Consider the following 22,134-nt stretch of genomic DNA (forward strand, 5'->3'; position numbering starts at 1 on the left):
TAGATGATAGATAGTAGGTAGAAAAACAGAAAATAAGTAGAAGATAGATGGATGTCTGATAAGAAAAATGGAAATAGATGATTGATAGATAGATAGATAGATAGATAGATAGATAGATGATGGTGACGATGATAGATAGATAGATGATAGATAGTAGATAGAAAAACAGAAAATAAGTAGAAGATAGATGGATGTCTGATAAGAAAAATGGAAATAGATGATTGATAGATAGATAGATAGATAGATAGATGGATGATGGTGAGGATGATAGATAGATGGATGATAGATAGTAGATAGAAAAACAGAAAATAAGTAGAAGATAGATGGATGTCTGATAAGAAAAATGGAAATAGATGATTGATAGATAGATAGATAGATAGATAGATAGATAGATGGATGGATGATGGTGAGGATGATAGATAGATGGATGATAGATAGTAGATAGAAAAACAGAAAATAAGTAGAAGATAGATGGATGTCTGATAAGAAAAATGGAAATAGATGATTGATAGATAGATAGATAGATAGATAGATAGATAGATAGATAGATAGATAGATAGATGGAAGGTATTTCTTTACAAATGTATTTAGAATTCTTCCCTGACATTCTTTTCTAAAACAAGAGGCCAGTAATTCTGAGTAGGTAGTCTCAGAACCATCCATGAAATCACGACAAGCCTCTCTGGACGTAAGCATGTGTCCTCGTGTCTAGATAGATACAGAAATCTCAGCCACACTTTCCTAATTAGTCACTATCCAAAGGTGTCTCCCTTACCAACCTAGGTTTCTACAAAGACTTTTGTTTTTTATTTATGTATATGCGTGCGTGTGTCAGCATTTGTCATGTATTCGAGGGTGCCCCAGAGCTGAAGATGTAGGTATTCCTGAGCCAACTGATGCGAGTGCTAGGACTATACCTTGGGTCTGCAAAAGTAGCATGTGCACTGAAGACTTAGCCATCTCTCTAACCACTACCTGCATCTTTCAAAACACAAGATCCATTTTCCAGAACCTCCTCATGTTTCAATGAACAAAACAGGTCATATGAAGTTTCCTAAGTTACTCATTGATGAAACAAATAGGGGGCTCACATCCAGCTTTGAATTCGCCTGACATTGCATGTTCTAAGCCTGGGAGAAAGACCACTTTTCAGAGAAAACAGTTGTGTATGGCTGGGAAATGGTGGCTGCTTGACTCATAGGGAGTGGCACTATTAGGAGGTGTGGCCTTGTTGAAGGAAGTGTGTCACTGTGGGAGTGGGCTTCGAGATCCTCCTCTTAGCTGCTTGCAAGACAGTCTTCCCCTGTTCGCCTGCAGAACAAGATGTAGAACTCTCAGCTTCTCCAGTGCCATGCCTGCCTGGATGCTGCCATGCTTCCTGCCTTGATGATAATGGACTGAATCTCTGAGCTTGTAAGCCAGCCCTAATTAAATGTTGTCCATTATAAGAGTTGCCTTGGTCACGGTGTCTGTTCACAGCAATGGAAACTCTGAGATAAGTGATGTACACTATTGGACAAAATTGTAGATCTCTAGCAAAGTGGGAAGCAAGGAGAAATTCATTTGGTTGGCAAACTACAAGTATCTCTTTTCTAGTTGTTGTTCTGTCACTGTGGTAAAATATACGGTCAAAAAGCAGCTTAGGGAAGAGTCTCTTAGCTCACAATCCCGTCCTACAGTCCATCACTGTGGAGAGTCCTAGAGCAGAAGCTTGAAGCCACTACTTTTACACTTTATAGTCAAGAGCCAGGAAAGAAATGAAGCATGCTCACTTGTCTTCAGCCACAACTGGACACTTGTGTAGTCCCATCTCTACACCTATATAGTCCAGGATCCCCATCCTAGGGAATGGCGCCACCCATAATAGGATAAAATTTTCTACATCAATTAGACGATGTCACACAGATATGGCCCCACACCAACAATCTAGGCAGTCTCTCATCAAGACTTTCTTCCTGGGTAATTCTAGATTGTGTCAAATTAACAATTAAAATTAACTATCACAAATTCAATAACAAGTGATTCCCTCTTTTTACTTTATCCTTTTCCTTTTCCCTGATAAAATTTTTTTAAAAAGACTTTTTAAAAATTCTGTGTGTGTGTGTCTGTGTGTGTGTCTGTGCGTGTGTGTCTGTGTGTGTGTGTCTGGGTGTGTGTCTGTGTCTGGGTGTGTGTTTGTGTGTTGTGTGGGGGTGTATGCATGTGCCTGTGTGTGTCAGTGTGTGTGTGTCTCTGTGTGTGTGTCTGTATGTGTGTGTGTGTGTGTGTGTGTGTGTGTGTATGCATGTGCTCGTGAGTGAGTACACGAGTGCAGGTACCAGCAGAGGCAATGGAGGTGTTGGATCCTCAGGAGCTAGAACTACAGATGGTTGTAAGCCACCGATGCGCTTTCCAAGAGCTGAACTCAGGTCCTCCATAAAGGCAGAATTTACTCTTAACTGCTGACCCATTCCTGCACCCCTTTCCTTTCCATTTTAATGTATCTACCAAATACTTCTAGTTAGTCAACTCTTACCGTGAAACTGGGCAATGCAGTGAAAATAAACGTTACAGTGGTAATCACTGTTATGTCTCCTCTCTGTGTGGAGACCTCTGTGCTTTATGAGGATTTGTGGAAGGTGTAAGTGTATAAGAGACATACGTTAATAAACACTCATGGAGACAGGTCAAGCAACAGCAGTGTAGCTCTGGGGTCTGCCACATATTCTAGCCCCTAACTGCCCCCCCACCCCACTCATTTTCTTGCAGTCACAAGACTATCCGTACAACAGGCCAGCGTCTGTCCATCCTTGTGCCTGTAGCAGCTTTCTTTAGCTACTCACGTGACTGACTTTACATCTCATAAACCTCTGATCACTCTCAGCCTGATTAAAGGGGTTATGCCTCAGTTTACCCTTTATCCTGTGAAACCCACTCTGTCACTTTACTCACAAGGCCATTTTACAAGTCATTCCTTGTGGATTGACCTTCTCCTACAGAGACAAACTCCAGGAGACATGTTTCTATCTTTCTGGTTGCTGGTTCCTCTGAGCAGACTAGGGATTAGATACCTAGGCATTCCACAAAGCTACAGTGAGCTGCTAGGTGGGTGGTGTGGCTTGGATATGGAATGTCTCCCAACAGACTCATATGTTTGCCACTAGGTTCTTAACTTTTGGTGCCATTTGAGAAAGTTATAAATCATTTAAAAAGTAGAGCCTTGGGATTAAGAGATGGCTAGCTGGAGGAAGGCTAGTAGACCTTGAACTGGTAATAGCCTGGCCTGCATCCTTTTCCCTCTCTGCTTCCTGTATGTGGCTGCACTGAGAACAGCCAGCGTGTGTTGTTGTATCTTCTTTGCCATGGTGGACTCTATCCCTCTGAAATGGTAAGCCCTTCTTTCGTTAGAAACCCTTCCTTCCCTAGGTTTGTGTCCCGGTGTGTTGTCATGGTAATGGGGAAATGAAGCCCAGCCGCCATGTTCTTACCTAGCATAGAGAACACCAAAGTCAAGCAGGGCACGTAGCTGTGCACAGGTGGGTCGGCCTGGGTGCTCAATCGCTGACTACCAGGAGGACAAATAAGTCAACAGCATTCTTTGTGTCTTCTATTTTCCTCTAGGCCAAACCTCCACTGTCCAGGATGAACTGTGCCTGTAGCAAGCTGAACAGTGACTGACCCTCTGCTAAAAATTGAAGGCGCGTCCCAGTCTGGGGTGGTGAGTGATTGAGGCACAACATGGAACTTGTAATGTTTTCCTTAATAAAAGGTTTCAGTTGTGATTAAGAGTAATTTTGCACGTCAGAAACGGTTAGCGGAAGTATATCCTAAAACCACAAGGAAATAATCAGATAACAGTAACTTGAGTGTATCTAGTAAGCCTCAGAATTTCAATTTGATGTTATAATTGAACAAGATATACTATACACACTGACATACGCACACCATCCATTCATCATACATGTAAATATACATATTACACACAGACAGACACATATGTCACACACAATGCACACACTTACACATACTTAAACACAAACATATACATACACACATATACATACACACACACACACACACACACACACACCCTTTTGTAGTATACAATTCACTGTATTGGTTCTATTTCTCTAGAGCACCTTAATACTAAATATAAGCATAAAAAACAAACTCAAGCATAACACTAGACTGACATAGCCCTGTGAATAGGGTACTCAGAACCCTGAAGCTATTTTCTTCTTCTTACTTGCTTACACATTACATGAAGACATGTTTAATTTTCCAGCCAAAATCCAGCACGACCCACCACAGTTTCCACCCTAGTCTGACCCAGAGTTTCATGCACTGCAACTTCTGCGCTCATCTCCTAACAGGCCCTCAGACTTTGCTGCTCGCCTGACCATCCCACCGACTGTTCTCTACACAGACATAAGAACAGCCTTCTTACGACTTAGTCCTTTGCCACTTGTCTGCAGTCCCCCAGCGGATGAACCTCAAGCTGCTTGGGTGAGCTTCTCCGCTGCTTTTCTTGACTCGCCATGGAGCACTGCCTCTTGCTCACCACCCCAGCTACCTCCGCACGGCTTTCCCTCAGCAGAGTCTGTGCCTGCAGTCTCCCTATTCTTCTCTGAAATAGCGTCAGACTCAAGTTTTCATGTGAAATATATCCAGGCATTCCTCAACACCTGTGTGTCCCCACTCTTCCCAGCAGCCTCGGTTTACCTTTCTGTGAGTCACAGAGCACAGTTGTAAGGTGTGAGAGTCTCAAAAGAGAAACAAACTTTCTGACACTGTGCACTGGGAGCACTTGCGTTACATTGCTCTGTAATTACCATTGCCTGTTCTCCTCTGTCATTTATTCTCGTGGCCATTGCTGTTGCTGTCTATTTCTTCCTAGGAGAACATTGGTTTCAGGAAGGCAGGAAAATTCATTGTTTTCACCGCTATCACCTTGGCTCCTAAAGCAAAGGCTTAGTGAGGCTGGGAAGATGGTTCAGTGGATGGTGGCAGTGTAAGTGTGCCAGAGTGCACATGCCCAGTGCACTATGGGAGCAGAGAAAGGCTCCCTGGCCTTAGCTGGTTACCTAGACTAGCTGCAAAGACATATCCTGGAGATCGTGCCTCCAGGAGAAAAATAGAGATCAGTCCAGACATTAATCCTTGGCCTTGACATTCATCCGCATACACGTATGTGCTCAGACACATGTGCCCACACCCATGTGCCCACACATGTTCCCAGACACATGTGCCCACACATACGTGTCCACACATGTTCCCAGACACGTGCCTACACACATGTGCCCACATACATATGCCCAAACACATGTGCCCACACACCTTCCCAGATACACGTGCCCACACATATGTGCCCACACACATTCCCAGACACATGTGCCCACACACATTCCCAGACACATGTGCCCACACACAAGTGCCCAAACATATGTGTCCCTACACATGTGCCCACACACATGTAAACAGGAATACATGTATACAGAACACATGCAATATGGCAAAAGCAAAAAGTATTGCTTAACACACAGTCTACACTAACAAGCAAATAATGAATTCAAAGATGCAGCAGAAATGATTTCTTTATTACAAATTATCTGTATGTTCTACTTATTGTTAAAACCATAAAGACATTAAACAAGGAAAAGCACAGTAGTGTTCATTTGGCTCCTCTTGTTAGCCTGGAAAACAAACTAAATGTCTTTTGTATTTTTAACTACAGAAACACTAGCGATGAAAACGGTCTCTAAACCGTGGCAGAGAAAAAAGAAAGAGAGAAAAGAAAGCAAGCATTGCCAGGCCCTGCTGCTGTCTCCGTGGGTCATTCCCACTCCCAAGGATTTCCGTGTCGGTTCTGATCAATCAGGATGGTGGGAGGTGACCCAGTTTCACAGCATCTGAAGCCATTCCATTTTTCTGTGATACAATCCCATCGTGGGCCAAGCAGAAAGGTCCGGCAGAGAGACGCACACCTTCTCTTAAAATGCCTTCTTCAGAGAAGTTGTTTCTCAGACAGGAGGAAAAAGAAACCTGAAGCATGTGTCCTGGGCTGAAACTCTCCCCTGGTTACCAACCTTCCCGAGCACAAGGTGGGATGGTCTAAGAGTCTGACCTTTCGGGACTAAGAACATGTAGAGCTGAGAAGGAATTCAAACCAGTCTGTTTTTTTAAGCACTGGTGATATAACCTGTGAAACCCACAACACTGTAAAACTGGTAATTTGTAAATTCCTCGGTGGCACAGAAAACTAATCTGGCAAAGAGAAAAACAGTGAATGATATTCACTTTCTCCACAACTCTTTCCTTTGTTTACGATCACAGCAATGCCTTCTTTGATAAGCAACTCAAAAATCAAAGAAAAACCACCAGCCAGAGGAGACAATAAGTCCAGTCAAAAGAGATTTGGGACCTACCTTTAATCCCTAATAATGGTCCAGAAAACCGTTTCCTTCTTGCTTTTATAGTGTCTTCGACAAGTCCAGCGGAGGCACTAGCCGGGCAAGCAATTTTATGCTGGCCTCTTCAGATAGCTTTGTGTAATTTACATTATTTTTAATTTCAGTAATAGTAACTAGCGGGCTCAGGCAATAAGCACTTTTTAACAATGAATAAATAAAGAAACCTCTCATATTTCAATTAAGTAATGGAACGAAATCATAATGAGAATGGCTGTTTCATTTTAGTCGGCTGTTGCCCAAAGAATGTTCATTAGACACGTTGCACTGTTAATATTTGTAATGTTTGCACTAATATAATTCATATTATGGCGTTCACGGTAATATTGGGGAGTTTGGAGAACACTAATCTCTCATAGAGTGAGCCATTGCACCAACACAGAATCCTGTTTTCATTGGACCAACGGGGTCACCCTTGGCTTGAAAAAAAATCGTTATTTTTAATCTGCGTGTATTTGTCTGTGTAGGGTGTCTGTGCGCCACAGTGTGCATGCGGAGGTCAGAAGACAGCCTCGGGTATCAGTCCTTGCTTTCCGTCTTGTTGAGGATGGTTCTCCGCCTGGACACTGCAGTGCGTGGCACCTTAGCTGGGCTGTGTCATTCCGGGATTCTCCTGTCTCTGTCTCTCCTCTCGTGTAGGAACACTGGGGCCATATCACACATGCAACCAAACTCAGCCTTGTGTGGATTCTGGGGATCCAAAGGCTCGCAGAGCAAACACATTACCCACTGACCCCCCTCCCTAACCCTGCCTTTGCCTTCTTAATTCTTGTCGTTTGATAGATGTGAGGGAACGAGGGCTGAGGGTTGAAGAGATGCGGTTGGCCCCGTTTACTTAGACATCTAAAAAAGTTATCCAGCCTCTGCTCTGTTTTTAGGTTATATACCGGAGAATGCAAGGTCATGTGACTAAGGATATATTTAGTTAGGTGGGAGTGTATACATACATCATTCTAGCCAATAATGGTACTGACGAAGCCAACTACTATTTTTTTTCTCAGATTATAACACATAGTGATTATTTATGAAAACCTCCTGTAGCTCTTCTGGATTAAATGCAAGTTTCAGAACATGTGTGTATACTACACAGAGAGTGCTTACTCTGGTTCGAACGCATTTGAAGTTGGTTGTGGCAGTACATACTTTCTATCCTAGCACTATGGATGCTGAGACAGAAGGGTGGCAAGTTCAAGGCGTGTGTGGGACACATAGTGAGACTACATCTTTTTAAAAGTTGCTTATATGGGGCTGGAGTGATGGCTCAGCAATTCAGAGCATTTGTTGATCTTTCAAAGGACCTGAGTTCAGAACCCAGTACCCACAGTGGTTCAGGGCTGTGGTTCCAGGGAATCTGATCTCCCCATCCTGGCCTCAGGGTCACATGTGGTCACATACACACATTCAGGCAAATATGATTTTAAATACATTATTTTAAAGCAATAGTTATTTTTACATGACTCATTGTTTGAATTCATTTCAAAGAGGCAAAATAATGTATGATTATATATAATTTTAATAGCATGAATTCACCCTATCTCTTTGGTCCACAAATATTTATGAATTTTATAATTTCATGCACACTCCTTCCAGTTTGAGACTGTCTGAAAGATGATCCATCCTGTCATTTAAGACATTAAAGCACTGTATGGGGCTGGAGAGATGGCTCATTTGATTAAGAGCACTGACTGCTCTTCCAGAGGTCCTGAGTTCAAATCCCAGCAACCACATAGTGGCTCACAACCATCTGTAATGGGATCCGATGCCCTCTTCAGTGTGTCTAAGACAGCTACAGTGTATTTATATATAATAAATAAATTTTTTAGAAAAAGCACTGTATGTAATTTTATGGGGAGCATTTCCCTTCCTTCCCAGGAGAACCCGAAACGATCACATAGCCTTCCATCAGTGAGCTTGCGTAGAAGAGGGGACCGAATTGTTTACCTCGGACCATGATTATGTTTGATAACATTATACTCTGGCTGGAAGCAGGATAAACACACTTTTGGGCAGACTGTGCACGCATCAGGGAGGTAGTGAGATCTCAAAAAAGGCACTAGCTCCATTTCCTTTTTTTATTCCTGTAGGGTACTCAGATGCCTGCTACAGGTAATGTTCTCCCAAGCCTAGTGGGTCTCCTTTACCAAGCCTGTGTACCCACCTTCTGGGATGGCTTAAAGACCGTAGATACGTAACCCAGCCCCTTGCAGAGCACGATGAACATACCTATAATTCTGTCACTCAGAAGGAGGGGCAAGAGGATCAGGATTCAGTCATTTTTAATTCTATAATGAGATCGAGATGGACTTGGGCTGTATGAGACACTATTTACATACATATACACATATACACATATCGATACACAACCCCTCCCACATGTATACACACACACACACACACACACACAACCTCACTAAAAAACACACAGATCTACACCTACACATATACCCTCAAGTGCAGGCATCATACATGTTTGCATGCATGCACATGTGAGCACCCTACCACCACCACCACCACCACCACCACCACCACCACCACCACCACCACCACCACCACTTGTTCCTTCAAAACCACTTTGCCTAGTAGCAGACAAACCTGTGCCACATTTCACTATCAAGGAGCAAGCTGAAGCTAGATTTCTAAGACTCCTTCTTTGCCCAAATCTTTCTTTCCACTCTAGTTGGCTTTCTGGGCTGAATTGTAACGTTCTCATGAGAGCACACCCTCAGCAAGTCGATAACCTAGTGACAGCCCTCTCAGATTCTGCTCACAGGGCAAGCAATCCTACCTGACAAAGGTTTTCTAAAACTTCAGCAAACGTGTTCTTCATGTTTCTATTGGTTTTCACAAGACGTGTGGTAGCATTATTACCTGGAAACTGACCCATTGGAATTTAAAGACACATAGTTATGGGTTCCTTGGTGGGCTTGGAGAAAAGCTGTACATAGAAACAGACAATTATGAATGCTCAAGCTGTACATACATGAGAATGTGAGGAACACTGCCCAGAGACTTGCTGGAGATTTCCTTAACCATGGGAGATTGGCATTCATTTAATAAATGCATGAAGACCATTTATTGGAGAGCTAGGATTTGCATTCAGTCATGAAGATTTGAGCATCTATAGACCGTGGTATTTGTGGGATATCCTGGATCAGTCCCTTAAGATATTAAGGGATGTCATGCACAGACATATTTATAGTCTGTGGTCATTGACGTCATGGAGAAGCAGTCAAACACAAGCAGGAAATGATGTCACATCATTTTTTGTTTGTTTTTTGTTTTTTTGAGTTTTACATTTTTATTTACTTCCTCAGATTTTTATAAAGCACAGGCTACAGCAAACCTCAAAAGATTAAAAAATAAAAATAGAATGGTTTATTTGAAAGGATGCTAAAAACAGCTTGTGAAGAAGGTACAACCTTGTACTCTCTCCTGTATCCAAAGATGTGTATCGCTTTGCCAGGAATGAGCAGGCTCGACTGTGAGATACAGCGCTATTTCCTGAGGAGCACATACCCTTCTTGCAAGGACAGAGGGAAGGGGAGTTGGATCTGATCTCCCATGGACTGCACAGTTGGCCGACATCCAAACCCTGAATGTCAAAAGGAGACTGTGCTCACAACTGGTCCAGATTTCTTTTCTTGAGAGCATCTTCCCATGTGACAGCTGCTGTGAGAGCCACCCACCATACCAAAGGCTCCTAGAAGCCCCACCACTGGAGACGATGGCTTTTAGCCAACACTTCTCCACCTCCTAACAAAAATACTTTGCCCTGAAGCTTGCTCCAAGGTCCGCTGTCAATCAAGACTGGGCTGCTTGCTGTTGCCTGGGTGCATGCCCCTTGATTCTTCCCCTTCCCTTTGGTCCCTAAAGTGCTTTCCCTTGGTGTTTACTGTAAAAGCCTAATAAACCACAGGTTCAGGAATCCCTGTCTAGGAACGGACTCCTTGGAAGGAGCCCATGAGTCAAGGCAAATGGTTGATGGAGAACAAGGCTGGCTCATTTCAAACGACCACAGATAGATGGGTATTTTAGTAAGGAAAGAAAACAAACTACCCCCTGACGGTATTCACAATCCTGAAAACACCAGCAGCCAAGGAGATGCTGCCACTTGGCAAGTCTTAAGACGACAGGATGGTCCAACAGAGCTATGTAGGACTCCTCCAGGACAAGAGCACCATCCCCTCACCAAGACAGACTAGCGATCGCATCGTCTTTAAAACTCAGTGACAGCAACAGAATTCTGGAGTCCAGATTGTTAGATCTGAAAAGATGCAGCTGAAAGAGAAACTCCTGCTGCCCTGTTGGTATGGTGAGTCTAAGGATGCCTACCTGATAAAGGTGGGAGAGATGGCTCAGCGGTTAAGAGCACTGACTGCTCTTCCAGAGGTCCTGAGTTAAATTCCCAGCAACCACATGGTGGCTCACAACCATCTGTAATGGGATCCGATGCCCTCTTCTGGTGTGTGTCTGAAGACAGCTACAGTGTACTTACATACATAAAATAAATAAATAAATCTTAAAAAAAAAGAATACCTGAACACCTGATGAGATGGCTTGGTTAGGCACATGTTTGCCTGAGTTTGGTCATTATTTTATTACATTTATAGTTACTCATATATATTATTAAATTGCCAAAAATAATATATTAATATCAAGGTTATATAAATATATTTATATGTGTTAATAAATTGTATGTAATGCTTTATTATATTATCATTCTACTATGTATTTATAATTAAAATATAAAATATCACAGATTTGTAAGCATTATATATTTATATTAATCATATCATATGTAAATATATAATTTTAAATAATTACATTATATGTAAATATATAATGTTTATATTATGTGTATTAAAACAATAATATTATCATTTACACAGAAATTGTACAAAATAAGCGCTGGGCATTGTGGGGTGCATTTTAATTCTAGTTCTGGGAGAACAGAGAGGTGGATCTTGGGGCTCACTGACTGGCCAGTGTAGCCTACTTGGTGAGCTCTAGGCCAGTGAGAGAATTTGTCTCGAAAAAAAATTATTGATGGCACCTGAGGAATGACACCTGAGGTTGTCCCCTGGCCTGTGCATGCACACACACACACTTGGCTGATCCGGTGTTACATGGGTCATGAATATTAAACGAGGGTTTTCCGTAATTAGCATAGTACTTGGCTCTCTCCAAATATTAATTTCCTTCCACTTTCTTACCTTGTCACTATCAATTAAAATTTCTTTTTAAAGCACTGGCTGCGTTGTCCTTTAATCAACATTGAGATTTAATCTAAGGTTACTCTTTCATCATTGCTCACGGGGACGTGATTACAGCGAGTGACTACTGCACATGTCTTTGAAAACAAACTGCAAACGCAGAGTGGATGGGCTCAGCTACTGCAGAGGGCACTCACGGCTGGGCTGGCCAGCACCTTTGTGTCTGCTTGTTGAAAGCACACCAACCCCTTCCTTGGAAATGTTCCGCATGTTGTTGTTGCTGTTGTTGCTTTGTTTTGTTTCTCGATTTTCTTACTAGTGTTTGGGCACCTGCTTCTGACTCAGATCCAAGCAGATTCATTCTCTGAAAACACATGTGCTGATTTGTCTCCCAGCGGAGAACAGTCACTGCTTAGTTCATGTCCCAGCGATGTTCCCAAAGAGCCTATCCCTTAATATCTGAAAACGAGCTTTTCTGTGGAGTTTGATGTTTTTCCATTCAGCATATTTTAATATATCACTTTGATGACTATGGGCCAGGAATAGCCTCCACTGCCCAGTACCACAGGACTCTACACACAGTGATGCAAATAAAGAGACCACTAAATAAATACAGCCATAGGGCTGGAGAGAGCCCAGGTATTACAGTGTATACTGCTACTGCAGAGCGTGTGAATTTGGGTCCCAGCACCCATGTCAGGCAGCTTATAATGGCCTGTGACTCAAGGAACAGGGGATCCAGCTCCTTGTACTGGGATCCACAGGTCACCATACTCACACGTGACCACACACATTACATGTAATCAAAAATAAAATAAACCTTAAAACCATGAATTTCGACAAAACTTTAAAAGATAGAACTTGAACTAATTCTGGTGTGGAATGACCTGATGTATAGGCATGAAGAGAATCTTCTCAGTTTTATCTGAAGGTAACAATCTTGTCAACTGATACGATTTGAAAGCACAGAGGAGATACATTTCTAGAGGGCATTTCTAGAAAGGTTTAACTGGGGAGGGAAAATCTAGTCTGAAAGTGGGTGTCCCATGAGCTGGGATCTTGGGCTGAACAAAGGGAGAAGGAGCATCAGCATTCATGTTTCCCTGCTTCCTGACGGTGGATGCATTGTGACCAGCTACCTGGCATACCTGTTGCTGTGACTTTCTACTGTAATGGTCCACAATCTCATGCCAGGAGTCATGACTGTCTACCATGATGGACCATCCATCACAGTTGGGGGAGGAGATCATGAGACCCTTGGATTGGGGGTATCATTTCTTTTGGTGGGGTAGCCATTAGCAAAATGTCCATGTCCTAGCATACTCCTCCTCCACTTGTGCAACCACAAAGGCTTCAGTGGGATGGAGAAACACGGGAGAGAGAGTATTAGCAGTGAAGATAACTGACATTCGTTATATCTGCCTGTATCTTTTGGAATGACCCAAATAAAGCCAGTGGCCAGGTTTACTTCAGCGGTTGATGAGTTGACTGTCTTGTCCTATGAAGGGGTAAACAACTGTATAAATTGACTTAAGTTTGAGGGGGAAGAGGAAGCCACCAAAAGCCACTTCCTTTGCCTTGATGATTCTTACTGCATTGTCCCAGTGGCCTGCATTTACCCGAAACACACACCAACTGAAGGTATTGTAGTTAAAAATGAGAGAGAGAGAGAGAGAGAGGGGGGGGGGAGGGAGAGAGGGAGAGGGAGAGAGAGAGAGAGGGAGAGAGAGAGAGAGAGAGCTCTAAATGGCACACATGTTATCTCTGGTATGACATGCTTTGTAAACACAGGAGATAAAAAGGCTGGACTACCTGGGTGCTTTGTTCCTGGAGTGGAAATCGCTCTCCCTTTTCTCCCTTCGGCATATTGATTTCTCATTAATCCAGCAAAACAAAGGATTAATTAATCTCCGTGGTTCAATGAAAAATAAATTAGCACAGTTTACAACGGGCCCAATTCAATATTGCAAATGGGGGAGATGAGGCCCACGCTCTCCTCTCTCTCCTCTCTCTTCTCCAAACCGAGTATCCAGAGAGTGAGTGGCTGTGGGCGGCTGAGCTCAGTGCCCAGGCCCGTCCTTCCTCTTCAGCTCCTACCTAAGAGTTCAGTCCCTGGAAGACACTGCTTGTCACAAACTCCCTGGTAACTATTCCCAAATACAGAAACAGCTTGTCATGCTTGTGTGTGCTTGCATCCGTGTGTGTGATGAGTGTCCCTGTGTGTGTGCGTGCATGCATTCATGTATGTGTGTGCATGTGCATGTGCCTATGTGTGTGCATGTGTGTGCATGTATGTATGTGTGTGGGGGTGTGTACACACACGTGTGTGTAAATGCATGCATGTGTGTGCATGTGCATGAGTGTGTGTGCATGCATTCATGTATGTGTGTGCACGTGCATGTGCATATGTGTGTGCACGTGTGTGCATGCATGCGTGGGTGTGGGTGTGCACACACGTGTGTGTAATTGCATGCGTGTGTGTGCATGTGCACATGTGTGTGCATGGTTGCCTTGTGTGCGTGTGCACATGTGTGTGAGTGTGTGTGTGTGTGTGTGTGTGTGTGTGTGTGTGTGTGTGTGTGTGATGCCCCTGTGCTCATCTGACCTTCAGACATTAGGTGTAAGTCCTTGCCTTCCACATCTCTTAAGTTATGGTCTGTTGTCATTGTGTATGCCATGCTAGATGGACCAAAAACTTCAAAGACTGCCTGTTCCCATCTCCTATATGTTGTCAGGCATGCTGGAATTATATTTGCATGCTACCTCATCCAGCATTTATGTAGGTTCTGGGATTTTAACTCAGATCCTCATGTTTGTGTGACAAGCATGTTACCCACTGAGCCATCTCCCCAGTCCCTGAAATAGCATATTTTTTAAAGGAGGCTTTAGACATATCACTTACCTGAAGCAACCTTTCTTTCTGTTAAATTTTTTTTCCTGTCAGTTTTTCACAGATGAGAGCATAGCAGCTGCCACATACACTTTGGCACTCGAACGGCTGCCTGACTGTCCCTGTGATACATGAGAAGAGCTCACACGTCACCTCGCTCATCCAGGATGCCTTCCTACACCCTAAAACTTGTACAAGGTGTGTAGTCTCTCCGTGAACATCCGAGGAAGGGGAAAATGGTGTGTTTTCTAAGTCATTATTTTTCATTCTAAATTGGAAGGGTTTTTTTTTTTCCAGAGCTCTAAAGGAAATTCCATGTCTCAGCCTCAGAATTGACACTTGTAGAGGATGCCTCTCCTTGAAATGTCGATAGCTGAGGTATCGTTCCTCTCCACTCCCCCTCCTCAGCTTTGCCAGTTATATCAGCCTAGAATTGTATATGTGCAAAACCGTGGTTTTGGGCATAATTCCTAGAAACACATAGCAATTGAAAGAAGAGGAAGAAAGGAAACCTTATGAGGAAATACACCTTTCTGTAAGCTCCGCTTTATTGCAAGACACCCTAGACAGCAATATCATATCTCTACTTCCCTTGGAAAAAAAAGGGTAATCCACAATTTCCAACAAAGTTTGAGACAATCGGTGGAGAGCCACGTCGTTTCCGTAAAGATGAAAAGCCACGCACCAGCTATTTAATCATTCTTTCCACGCTCACAGTGTGAATACAGTCAGATAGAATGTCAAGGGCTGAGGGGACGGCTGGGATGAGCGCAGAAGCAGGAGGAGCAGGGAGAGCTCAGCGCTGGGACAAGCCAGCACAGCGATGCATATCTGTGACCCCGAGCAGTGAGAAAGATGGGTCCTCGGGCCTTGCTGGCCAGCCAGTCTAACCCAAACTGCATGTTCTGTGTTCCGTGACAGACCCTGTCCAAGTTACTGTGAAGGCCAGTGTCACTGGGCCAAGTCACTTGCTGCAAAGTCCAACAACCTGAATTCAATCTCTGGAATCCACACATAGAGGAAAAGAACACAACTTATGCCAGCAAGCTGTCTTCTGACTTCCTGTGCCAACACCCACCACACATACTCACACACAGAGAAACACACACTCATACACACACACATACACACATACACACATACACACACACTCATGCACATATACTGAACTATACAGACTCACATCACATACACTAACACAGAGAGACATACACTCTCTCTCACACACATACATACTCATTAATATACACATACTCATTACATATACTGATCCACATTACATACACAGACACACACAGACACACACACACACACACACACACATACACACACGGTCATTACATATACTGAACCATAGACACACACACACACACACACACACACACACACACACGGTCATTACATATACTGAACCATAGAGAGAGAGAGAGAGACACACACACACACACACAAACACACACACGGTCATTACATATACTGAACCATAGACTCATACACACACACACACACACACACACATTTATACACACTCATGCACACTGGACCACATAGATACAGATACACAGACACACACATTCTATACTAAACCACATATACTAAACCACACAGATACAGATATCACACACACTCACACACAGAGACATACATGCATGCACACTTACACACAAACTAATACACACATACTCATTACATTTACTGAACCACACACACACACACACACACTTACATACACATATACATGCTCTTGCACACACTGGACCACACAGATACAGACACACAGATATGTAGACACCCTCTTATACACAAATAAACATAGAATATATTTTGGGGAGCAATCGCAGAAGAGGACCAGCATCAACCTCTGACCTCCACATGTGCACGTATAAAGGTATTAGGTTTATTATTCCTCAAACATTGGTTTATGGGTCTTGCTAAAACCTAAGAGGGTAGGGACACATTTGGGTTGTAGGTCACCAATAGGAAGGGGGAGCTTAGCGATCCAGCCCCTCCTTTCCAGATGCATTTGTTCCTAGGTTGTTCTGACTCAGGTCCATCTGAATGCAAAGCTACAATAGGCAGCCTCTTTCTGGAGCACCCGTCTCCGTCAAAGGGAGCTCTTCTAAGGGACAGCTGGCCTCTGAGTCACATGGACACAGACCAAGTGGTTCATCATCACTGGTTAACAAGAGTGGGTGCCCTCGCCGGTTTCCAAAGTGATTCTGTGGGTGTCTCTGCCTCTCACTGCCACTGAAGTCCCCAGAAATCATGATATTGCTGAAGTCCCTTGCCCTCTGGGCATAGGCTGCAGAACTAGTGTCCATCTGTCAGTAGAAACAGTCAGTTGATGATTCTCACAAAACTTTAGTTCTGGTAAGGAATAAGTACCTCTGTCAGTCAATTGCTTAAGTTTTCCTGCTCACTGCCTAGCCCTGAGGGCAGGCAAGCTCTTTCTTTGCCTGATAAATACTCCTGTCATCAGAATCACCATGGAAGGGAAGCCTCTGAAGAGGCAGACTCTAAAATTTGGAGCCAAGTTTTTTTTTGTAGGTAGCAGAAGGCAGAAGAAAGGCATGATATTAAGAGAGTCAAATCAGCAACTTGGTTCGGTTAGAAAAGGCTGGGACTCTTAGAACGTGGTCCATTTGTGCCCCTCTTGGGTGTTTGGCCCCAGATGTATAAAAGGAAGGAAGGTACAGTAAAGAAACCTCCAACATAACGCTGGCTGTGGTGAACACCTTGAATCCCAGCGCTTGGGAGACAGAGACAGAAAGATGTCTGAGTTTGAAGTCAGTCTGATCTGTAGAGTAAGTTCCAGGATAGCCAGGGCTATGCAGAGAAACCCTGTCTCAAAAATAAGAGAAAGAAAGAAAGAAAAGAAAAGAAAGAAAGAAAGGAAGGAAGGAAGGAAGGAAAGCTAACATAACCATTCCGTGGTATATTAAGAAAGATTTAATTGAAGATTTTTTAATATCAAAATAAAACTTTAAACCATAAATACAGTCCACTGAGAGGCCAGCAGCCTTATTTTCCTGATCCTTTCATAGTGTGTCTTCTTACAGAATATTACAGTTTCCTGTACAACTCAGTTTATCCAAACTGCTAAAGCTTTAAAAATGTTAGCAGAGACAGGGAGGCTGGACATACATCTTCAACGTAGTGTCTGAGAGCCTGACCGGACCTTAGGGATTCACAAACCCTAATCACCAAACAGTATGGCCAGAGACTCTTGTGGTCTTTCTTAGGGTTTCTATTGCTGTGACATAACTCTGTGACGGGAAGTGACGTGAAAAGGAAATGATCCACTTGACTGAGGCCTCCAAGTCACTGTTTATCACTGAGGGACGTCAGGGCAGCAACTCAAACAGGGCAGGAACCTGGAGACAGGACCTGACGCAGTGGCCATAAATGAGTGCTACTTACTGGCTTTGTTCACATGATTACTTATAGAACCCAGGACTACCAGCCATGGGTGTTACTACTCACAATGGGCTGGGCCCTCCCACATCAGTCACTGATTAAGAAAATGTGCTTCAGGGTTGCCTAGAGCCCAATCTTATGAAGGTATTTTCTCAGTTGAGGTTCTCTCCTCATCTGGAATGAGGACATGCATTGACTCCCAGCTTTAAACTGCCCCCTCCTCAAAGCTAGCATGCATTGCCCTGGTGTGTGCATGTTGCTAAGTGTGCAGGATCCCAGGTGAACACAAGGATGCACACGGGCCTTTGAGAATGGAAGCCAAAGGTCAACCTTGGGTGCCATTCCTCAGGTACCGTCCAACTTGGTTTTGAGACACAGTCTCTCATTGGGGCCCGGTGCCTACACATTAGGCTAGACTGGCTCCCCGGTAAGAGATCTGCCTGACTTCACTTTCGCAACACTAGGATGACCAGAGAGAGATACCATGCCTGGTTTTTCACATGGGGTTTGGGGATTGAACTTGGGTCTCCATGCTGATGATCGCGGGACACAAGAGCTGGAGGCAGGAAGGCCAAGAGTTCAAAGTCATTCTATGCTACGTAGGGAGTTCCAGGCAAGCCTAGACTACATGAGACCCTGCCTCACAAAATCCAAACTGCTCCAAAGAAATCCCCAGCTTGGATTCTGTTTCACCGAGTGCTGCAAGAGCAGAGTCATAGCCGGGCCCCATAAATCCCACAGTCATTTCTATTTTAATCAGCAGGCTGCATGCGAGTGTGTGTGTTCACTGTGCACTGCGATACAAAGGGCGTACAAATGCAGCCACTCTACCATTCAGGGAATTACTCGGAGGCCCGCACGACACCAAACCCCATTACGATAGAGATTCTCCATGTCTGGAATATATACTCTGGGTGTCATTGGGCATGCAGGGCAGGCGGGTCTCTGCTTTCTGATCTAATCAACTTCAAAAGGACTGAGAAGCCCACAGCTGCGTCGGAACAATTGGAAAAACAGACTCAGAACAAAGGGGAAGGCCCGTCTCTCTAGGACTTTTCCCTCTGGAATATACGCGAGGCTTCAATGGAATGTATAAATACTTAATTCGCTATTTTGTACTACATTCCTCCTATGATGGATGTGTCTAACCCATTACCTTTAAAATACACATTAATGTTCCCTTTGAAGGCATCTCCTATGATACATGCCTCTTTTGCTGAGTGGCCCTGTAGGGACTGCAATCCGACCCGAAGGAGAATTCCTATCTATTCTTCATTGCATAATGTCAAGGGGAAACAAGCTCGCTTTGTGAACAGGGATTTTTTTCCCTTGTCACGCCTCCTACCTATGATGCTGACTGCCACGTGTTTTCTTTCGTGTCTAATATTTGAGAGGCTGGGGGTGTCTTCTGAAAACCAGGGGGAAGAAAGTGAAGTTGGAGGGAGGGAGGGAGGAAAGAAGAGGGGAAGGAGGGAGGAAGGGAGGGAGAGGGGAATTGGGGGAAGGCTGAATGGGGGATTGGAAGAGAAGGGATGGGGAGGGGGAACGTAAGAGGAGCCAAGTAGAGGAGTAAAATGAACATTAGGTCTAAGTGTTCTGGAAGGAGCCACAGGTCCACAAACTGACCCACTGATTCCTACCCCATCTTATAGGTAGGTCAGTGTGGTTTCAAGGTCTTGTTCTGACATCACTCCTTCTAGGCTATCCTGGTGGGGGAGATCCTGAAGACGGCAATTTGATGGAGCTGGTTACACTGCATGCACACCCAGGAAGCAGGGGATGATGGGTAGTGTCTGCTACTGCCTAACACACCTTGCCTGCTGTACCACCCAGGTTCCCCCCAGCCCAAGGAATGGGGCTGTCTTCCATGAGAATGGGTCCCGTCATTGTTGTCTTTCTTCAAGACAGGATTTCTCTGTGTAGCTCGGGCTGTCTTGGAAGTTGCTCTGCAGACCAGGTGAGCCTCAAACTCAGAAATCTGCCTGCCTCTGCATCCTGTGTGCTGGGATTAAAGCCATGGGCTACCATGCTTGGCTAGGAAGGGGTTTTCTATGGCAATAAAGCTATTGAAGGTTAGCCCTCAGGGACACTCCCAGAGGCTAACCTAATTTATACAGTCCTTCACAGGTCTGTGAGGCTTGTCTCCTAGGTGATTCCAGATACCCCCAGGTGGGCTCTTTCCTCACTCTAACATATTTACATATGATGTCATCATTAGAGATGGCTCCATGAATAAATACAAAAACAATATTCTTCATTTAACAATGTTTTTTTTTTTAACAATTTTCTGGGTGTTCTTGAAACGATGCCACAAAAAATGATATACTTTTCTTTATATGGATCCACTAAGTAAATTTTACTGCAGGGACGTATGCAAATGCATTTTTTTTCTGAACCACTGAAAAAGAGGGGGTACCTATGACCTGTGCCCTCCTGGTGGTTCATGACACCTTTTCTGTAAACAAGGCCATTCTCTTACAGAACTATTCCCCAAAAGTGTTGACAATAAAGTTATACCATTCTCTAACCTACAGTCCCCACTTAAATGTTCCTGAATAGTCCTTCACTGACCTCTCTCATGGCCTGTAGACTATCGAACCCCCACAGACAAAAATCCAGCATTCGGATTGACGGCTTTAATGTGCTTTGAGTCTCCCCTAACCTAAGGCGAAATGAACTAAAATATAAATAAATAATAAAATAAAATGAGTAAAAGTAAGACTAAGTTAACTAAAAGTTTCGTGATTTTGATATTTTTAAATGCTCTCCAACCTTCGCAAAAGAAACTTTACACATTTTTAACAGATGATTTAAATGTCCTCAGCGCGGATTTGCGTGCGTGTGTCTTTGCGATGATCAGTCAAGGTAAATGTAGCAGATGGCACGCAGGTGACACAGTGCCTCTCCTAAGGTAGCTTGTCAGCAGCACGTGACATTGCTCGAATCTAATTCTGTGTGACATTTACTCCGATCCCTTGGTAAGATGGCGGCACTTGCCATTCATAAGCGTAGCTCTTCACAGCTCTAGGCGCCTGCCACTGCCTGTAACCACCTCACCAGAGAGAAAAAAACCCATGTTCCCTTTAAAACACGAGAGGCTCGGGTACTGGATATTAAAGCAATGTAGGCTGCCTTAGGAACACAGGGAAAGCGGGAGAGAAAGAGGGATGCAGAAGATGGAGGCTGTCCTTGTTTCTTTCTACAGCTGAGATAAACACCAGGACGGAAAGCAAGGTGGGAAGGGGTTGAGTTTGCTTATGCGTTCATGTCTCAGCCTGGGCTGCATTGTGCGCGTTCATGTCTCAGCCTGGGCTACATTGTGCGCGTTCATGTCTCAGCCTGGGCTACATTGTGCGCGTTCATGTCTCAGCCTGGGCTACATTGTGCCCGTTCATGTCTCAGCCCGGGCTACATTGTACGCGTTCATGTCTCAGCCTGGGCTACATTGTGCGCGTTCATGTCTCAGCCTGGGCTACATTGTGCGCGTTCATGTCTCAGCCTGGGCTACATTGTGCACGTTCATGTCTCAGCCTGGGCTACATTGTACCTGTTCATGTCTCAGCCCGGGCTACATTGTGCGCGTTCATGTCTCAGCCTGGGCTACATTGTGAGTTCCATACTAGCTCATGTCACAGAGTGAGGCCTTGTCTCAACCCACACAGGTCTATAAGATGGCTCAGCGGGTGAAGGTGTTTGCTGCCAAGCCGGACCACATGAGTTCGATCCCTAGGGCTTACTTGGTAGAGGAGAACCAACTAGACTCCTATTTAGTAATTAGTCCTCTGACCTCTGACCTCTGACCTCTGACCTCCACTGGTGCACTACGGCACGTCTATGTGCACACAAACAAGTGGACCCTAAAGCAGTTTCTAGTCAGTTTAGCCCTAAATTGCTTGATCTAGGCATGACTATAGTGTAGTTTAACAGAATTTTTCTAGTATGTTGGTATTTTAAAATTGTCACTTTTTTCATATGCTATTTTTTCTTTTTAACCACTTCTGTCTTCTTAGTTACTCTGCCTCAAAATTCTCAAGGGGTAAAAGCACCACATTGCTTGGGATAACACACTCATATTTCCTTTCCCTAACTGCCTTGTTTTTTTTAATTTATTTATTTTTATGACTTTCCTAACATGTTGGGAATATTATAACCTTATGATTAATGCAAA

At 43.9% G+C, this 22,134-nt stretch overlaps 1 long non-coding RNA gene across 7 annotated transcripts in view; it reads left to right on the top strand.

The window, feature by feature from the left end:
- Positions 1-11,692, top strand: part of LOC102550774 (uncharacterized) — a 31,474-nt gene extending 19,782 nt beyond the window's left edge. For 4 of the 7 annotated variants that reach the window (XR_015628099.1, XR_015628100.1, XR_015628102.1 and 1 more), the window contains exons 4-5: positions 3,601-3,697; positions 5,714-8,274. This is a non-coding gene — a long non-coding RNA (uncharacterized LOC102550774). Of the gene's footprint in view, positions 1-3,600; positions 3,698-4,352; positions 4,486-5,713 lie in introns of all 7 variants that reach the window. The other 3 variants (XR_015628098.1, XR_015628097.1, XR_015628101.1) reach the window with 2 other exon arrangements.
- The last annotated feature ends 10,442 nt before the right edge of the window (positions 11,693-22,134 follow it).

The sequence above is a fragment of the Rattus norvegicus genome, chromosome 8 (assembly GCF_021556685.1).
Source record: "Rattus norvegicus strain SHRSP/BbbUtx chromosome 8, alternate assembly SHRSP_T2T, whole genome shotgun sequence".
In the NCBI taxonomy this organism is placed as follows: domain Eukaryota; kingdom Metazoa; phylum Chordata; class Mammalia; order Rodentia; family Muridae; genus Rattus; species Rattus norvegicus.